General features: G+C 40.1%; 1 long non-coding RNA gene across 1 annotated transcript; it reads left to right on the top strand.

Annotated features, from left to right (window-relative positions):
* The first annotated feature begins 455 nt into the window (after nt 1-455).
* Nucleotides 456-6,279, top strand: LOC118172771. The gene is made up of 2 exons (XR_004753855.1): nt 456-1,161; nt 3,921-6,279. It is a non-coding gene; the product is annotated as an uncharacterized LOC118172771 (long non-coding RNA).
* The last annotated feature ends 349 nt before the right edge of the window (nt 6,280-6,628 follow it).

A 6,628-nucleotide genomic window follows, 5' to 3' on the forward strand; every position in this document is an offset into this window, starting at 1 on the left:
GAAGCTGTTTGGGGTGCAACCTTTGTACTCCTCTTGTGCAAAATCCTGTTTTGAAGGATTCCCAGCTGGCTTTCCAAACAGCTCCTCTGGCTGCAAGCATTTTCCATAAACTAGGAAAGGCTCAGGTAGGCTCCGGTTTCTATCTAAGTCTGAGCAATGCAGGACTGGGAGCAGGACATGTTTTAAAGGGCTCATTACCAAACACTATGAAATTGATATTATTAACGTGAGGGGAGTTTAACAAAAACTGCAGAGTTTTGCAGAGTTTAGACATTAGGCAAGAGCAGAACTGAAAAGATACATTCCAGCAATGTGGACTAACCAGGCATTTTACTTATTTTACAGCATTTATCCTTGCCTCTCAGCCCCACCATTGGCCACTGCTGTCTTTTGAGCCCAAAGGTAGGGAAGGCTGTGGGGGGAATGCTGCTGCCTATGCCAGCAAAATAGAGTCTGGCTGTCCCCATTGGGATCTTTTAAGATGATCCTGGTGGTCTCCAGGTCACCTTTAATATAAACCATTGCACTGACACATCAGGGAGTACTTGAACAAGGCCCCTTAACATCCACCCCTCCTCCTTCAGCGTACCTCTCCTGTCATCCGCCTGCCTGAGCCCAGCTAGTAGGGGTTTGAATGAGAGCTTAGTTTTAAGGATAAACACATCCATCACAAAGCTGCTCGGCATACGCCAGTGCTGGCACTCTCAACCCCTCTCTGAAACCCCTTTTGAGGACTCTCAGTCCAGAGCCCGCATCTCCGCTCCACTCTCCAACCTGCTTTTTCAGCACTCCCAAGCCTAATCCCACAGTTTACCGGGAACGCTGAGAGATGCAGGAAAACAAGGGGCGCTTTAACCCACTTTCATAGCTTTAATCCCCTCCCAGCTCAGTGTATTTAACTTGGGCACAGTTCTGAAACAAAAGGTATAGAGACTCCAAGTTGTTGGGCAGGGGGAGGGAAAAAAAGTTGGGTTGATTTTGAGAGCCCTGGAAGATCATTAAAATTTCAAAACCGGCAGAAAAAAAAAAAAAAAAAAAAAAAAAAAAAGTTGTTTGCTTATAAGGTCTCTAGTGTTTAAAGAGCTAGAGACAAAACTGCCGAGCAGTATATTCCAGTTTATCCTGTGGAATAGGAAGGAATGGCCCCAGACGTAATTACAAGTAAGTAGTGCACCGAGAAAGGGGAAAAGCGCAGGAAATGTGATGTCTAAGAACTCTTTTTTTTTTTTTTTTTTTTTTTTTTTTTTTTTTTTTTCCCCTCTGGTGTTTAATCATTTTGCTGGGTGTACAGTAGGGATTGTTTGTTTGTGTTTTTTGTGATCTGCCTCTGTCGTAACATATTGGATTCTTTGATGGTGAATGTGAGGGATGGGAAGAATTTTTCTACAGCCGCTTCTGAAATTCAATGCAGTTTAAAGCAAAGCCAGGGAACAAGGGTGAAATGTGAAGCTTGTTTTGTGAGTTTACGGAGCTGAAACCCAGGGTATGAAGTTTCAGTGGTGGTCTCACTACTTATTGACTTTTGAGTTTTATCCACTGAACAAACAACATGAGAGACATTTTGCAAAGCAGGGAAATGATATCTCATTAATATTCTAGCTTGCAAAAAAAGAAAGGAATAATAACATTAGTGGTTATAAAGCAACAGGGAGATCATGATGAATGTTAGGCTGTGTATGAATACTATACAAGCATGTATAGATTTCAAAAATATATTCTATTTCTCTTCTTTAGCTTGACTTCTTAAAAATACATTAATATTGAAATGGAATTTAAAAGCACTGAATAACAACATTCGCAAAATATTTCTCAGAAACACAGAACTCTGGATCGGAAAAACAAAATCGGTCATAAATCACAGAACACATTAACAGGCACAATATAGAAATAGAACACTATAAAATATTCTTCTCGGCACAAAAACCATGCAACAACCAATGCATTCAAATGATGCAAGCATGAGTAAAGGTATTATATTACTGCAAAGGCTGCAGATACCAGTTCCATTTTAAAAAATCTTTAGAGTACTTTAAAAAATCATCAGTAGTGAAAGTCTTGTTGCATCATATTTATTTATGAAAACAAAAAAGTTACATTATATTTTTTATGAACTTTTATTTCTTTAATTTGTACAAACTTATTATGTTTAATGAAATGTTTGTTACAATAAAAGATACATATCTTAATTTTCTGTTTTGCTTTACAAACAAACGATAACCTCTACATATAATTTCCTACAGTTAAAATGATTGTTAGGTAACCCTTGAGCTGGGTACAAAAGAAATACGTTGAATTATGTCTTTAAAAAACATAATATTTTGTGGTAGTTTTAATGATTACAGCACAATATCATGCCTCTGTGTATATCAAATATACATGTTTCATGCTTGTAAGAACAACTTTATAATTAGGGTAAGAATTTTTAAAGGTGTATAGTTAAATTAGAAATGAAGCCCTATAAAGTAGTGTGGGATTTGTACTCCTAAAAACACAGTGATTCATTGGTAAATTTTTGCATTAAGTTGATCCTCTGTTTTGAAATATTCATCTCCCAATAATTAGATGTTTTTAATTAGGATTTAATTTTCTCTTTATTTTTGCATCTCCTAGCAATTGAACAGCTTCCCTACATTTCAACTTTTACCTATGCAATTGCACAAATAAAACACAAAGAGTAGGTCTGTAGACTGTACACTTGTAAAATCTCATCATTTTTTTACGGAGTTTCCCAGTTATGAGACTGATCTAAGTCATGTTTAAGTTATTGAGTCATTTCTATCTGCTCTAAAGGGATTTGGATCCAAACACTGTACTCCTTACAAACTGGAGTCTGTACTTTCATAAGAACATGAATTTTATCATTTTGTAAAATCAGGCGTAGTTGCCCATGGAATAGTTTAGACTATAGTTGGAGAGTGTGGGCTGATAATGATATTTTCCTTCATGTACTCTGGACTTATCACTAGCTCTGTGGCTAACACAACTTGTGTCAGCTTATTTCTCACCCATGGGTTAATAAACTACATGCTTTGGCATAGTGCTTTTATAGCAAAACATAATAAGCTTTTTTACCCGGACTTTGCTTTTAGTATTTTTCAAAAACAGATAAGGTTACTCATATAAGAGTTCAATCCAAATTTTGGTAATTAGCAGAGTAGCCTCAAATCTCATTTAATTTATTAGAAAATGGAGAATTTTGAGGGCTTATAGGAATTCTGGAGTCAATGGAGCTTCAAATGCTTTTTGCCTCCCTTTCTTTCTTGCTTCTATACTTTTTATTCCTTGCCGTTCCTTTGCGCGTGCCTTTTCACAAAGCTTTCATTCGGAGTGGGGAGAGGGTCTGAAAAGGGTTAGCTTAGACTAAACATAGTATAGAAACAAGGACTATGTTGTCACATCAGGTTTGCTCAACACTTCAAATCTGCCTTGGGTCTCCATGTCCTGCCATAATGCAAATGAGAGTGTTCTTGCTGGGAACATGTCATTCCCGTGAACATTAAATGCTGTCATGCAAGCCTCGTGGGAGCAGGCTGCAGCAAGTCCTCCTGATTTAAGAGCTATTACTGATGCTGCTATTATTACTTTACAGGGGTACAGCAGGGATTCACAACCTCAGTTCTCAACCTTTCCCTTATTTCTACATGGGAGGAAGCGAGGTGGCAAGGCTCCCAGCTAGACATATTTGTCATCCCAGTATGTAGGAATAATTGGAGCAAGGCTTCTGTTAGGGAGTTTCACTTGTGTAAAAGGAACCTTTGGATCATTTTTCAGACAGAAAGCTTTAAAAAAAGTGACTACTTAAATAAATAAATATATAAATAAAGCTACTACCCTTTATCACCAGGTGACAATAGGGTTGTGGAGAATCAATGGGTGCACTTATTTACATGTATGATAGACTACGTCATTTATGTGCACAGAAAGCTTCTGGGATTTGCAACCTGGACAGCTGGCGATACACAGGGATCCCACTCCTGATGTACAAATGGGAGCTGGCACAGATGCACTCCTTTCGCTGAGCTCCTGATGGCAAACTGTTCCAAAGAGGCTGGAGGTGTTGGGGTGAACTGTGATGGACCATTTCCAGGCATGAATCCAGCACCATGGAATTCCCACTACGTTCCCACCCCAATACAGAAAACTGCTTGCTCGGAGATGCAGTTTGTATCCCCTCTGCTACAACACTCATAAATAGAGACCATTTTATCTACAGGTTTTCATATCCTGAAGAAAATGATCACTGGCCATAACAAACATATCTTTCAGTAGTTCTGCTGAGGGCGCAACAGTCCAAGTCTTCAGCATGGCATTGAAATGCATACTGCAGGCTAGGAGCCATAGATATGTCCTTATTCTTCCATTTATCCTTTACACTTGATCCTGACCCAGTCAGTCATATGTTGTTCTTTCTGGAGGGCGGCAACCCAGAAAATGCCAAATCTCTGACTTATTTGTGGTTAAGAAAATGACCCCTGCCTGATCTGAAAGCTCCCCTCCTTTTCATTACAGTACCTGCCAAAAACCTTAAACTCTCCAAAACTTCCCTCAGCCCTGGAGTTGTTATTGCAGCTCCAGCACCCCTGGTAAGCCCCTTGTCCTTAAGCATGTGATGGAGAAGACAACGCCTGCCTTACCACAGCCACTATCTTCATCAGAGCCAGGGCAGAGGATGGGGCTGAAGCTGCTGAATGAGGTCGTAACAGATTGGAGAGCAGATATAAAACCAATTCCTCCAAATTCAGTGGAGAGGCAGCCTGCCCTTTCTTACTCCCAGTGTAGTCTTTTCTCTTTGACAATTTGCTGAAAGGGCCTCCATTGTGTGTTACTTAACACGTGTGAATTTATTGCAAGCTGATGCTTTCTGTTTTACATCTCAGTGGCACAAGCAGAAGAACAATTCACCCCAGATCTCTGACTCCACACTGCATCCAGACGTGGTAAAGCTCTGAAAGGCACTGATGCAGAAGATCCCTGCTCGTCCTGGCCTAATCCTGAATGATACTGACACCCACTGACTTTTCCTTGTAACAGATGCTTAGGAAAAATGAGAGAAATTGAATAAATAGTACAAAAAAAAAAAAAAAAAAAAAAAAAAAAAAGAGGTTTATTTCCAAAACACAGCTTAAAATACCAGACACCACAGCGTTGGGTGGGGAAGATTGCATACAGCATTAACCACATTCCTTGTGTGCAAGTCCGCTTGTCCTGAGTTTATTCCCCTACTGTTTGCCCAGTGGAGAATAAGGAGAAAGAGAAAGAATAAACCTTTCCCAGGGAGGAATAAAATTCAAATCTCAGCTTATCAAACTCAGTGGAGGAACAAGGAGTGATGGTGCCTTCTAGACAGATACTCCCCAGATATTCATCAAACCTGTGCTGTTGTGTTGCCTTGGCACCATCTGGCCAGGACAGTGCAAATGGGGACACTCAGGGCACCCTGTCCCTCCTGTCCTCCCCACCGAGCAGTTGCTGAGCTGTGTTGCGCTATAGCGAAGGCTTTTTTTCAGCTGGACAGCAGGCAATCCACCACAGGGCGTCCATATCCTAATGCTTCCCTTGCCCTTTACCTTGTTTAGCCCTTTTGCCATAATGAAATAATGTTCACAATGGCAAGAACACAAAATAGCTCATGATATGCTTCAAACTGTGAGAAAAGAGTATCCGATCCTCCCCAAACACAGACCTGCTCACTTCAAAGGCGGCAATATTTAGACAGTAATCAACATCGCGTTTTATTCCCTTTCCTGACCCAACGTGTATATTTGCTCAGCCACTCTTTCCACCCATCCAGAAAATCTGCCGTGTCCAAAACACACGTGGAGCTGAACAGAGGCTCCAGACAATGCCGGACAAAGCAGTCCCAGGGATGGTCCCAATGGCCTGGCTGCTATAGGGCTGCAAGCCCTGCCACCCCCACAGCACAAGATTTGTTCCTGGGTTGCTTTATTTATGGATGCAACCCATAATGCATTCTCCCACCTAAGTGAGAAACTTCCTCCTTGCCTTAGAGATGGTGAAATAGGAGCAAGCAAGACGGCAAAATGGGAAAAAAAAACAAAAAACAACAACAACAACAACAACAACAACAACAACAACAACAAAAAAACAGTCTCAAAGTGAGATCTACAACCCCCAGGAGGCAGAAGATATCCCTCGTGCCATTCCCATGCTGATTTCAATGTGTGATACATCTCAGAACAACTGACTGGGGAGAAGTGAGTTTCTTCAGCTCTCAGATATTGTGATAAATGTTTAATAAAGAATCAGATTAAAACTGAATGTCGCTTTTTTTTTTTTTTTTTTTTTTTTTTTCCTTAGGTCAGCATCTGCAGCTTCTCATGCTGTTATTTATGAAACAGCTTTATTAACTTATTATGAAAGTGGGCATTTGTTATGCAGTAAATTCAAGTTTCATAGTCAATGGATATTTTGTGGCCTGGGAAAAAGTAAACATAAACTGAAAAAGTCACTTATTCCTATTCTTGTTTTGGCCCAACAAGAATTAACATCAGATGTGTGAATGGTAAAATTCCTTGAAGGAAATGCATCTCCTTTGTTAGTGATTGTTAGCTAAAAACACCAGAACATCAGATGATGTAATAGGCAGACGTCTGCAGACTTTAAGAAC

The sequence above is a fragment of the Oxyura jamaicensis genome, chromosome 11 (assembly GCF_011077185.1).
Source record: "Oxyura jamaicensis isolate SHBP4307 breed ruddy duck chromosome 11, BPBGC_Ojam_1.0, whole genome shotgun sequence".
Taxonomy (NCBI): domain Eukaryota; kingdom Metazoa; phylum Chordata; class Aves; order Anseriformes; family Anatidae; genus Oxyura; species Oxyura jamaicensis.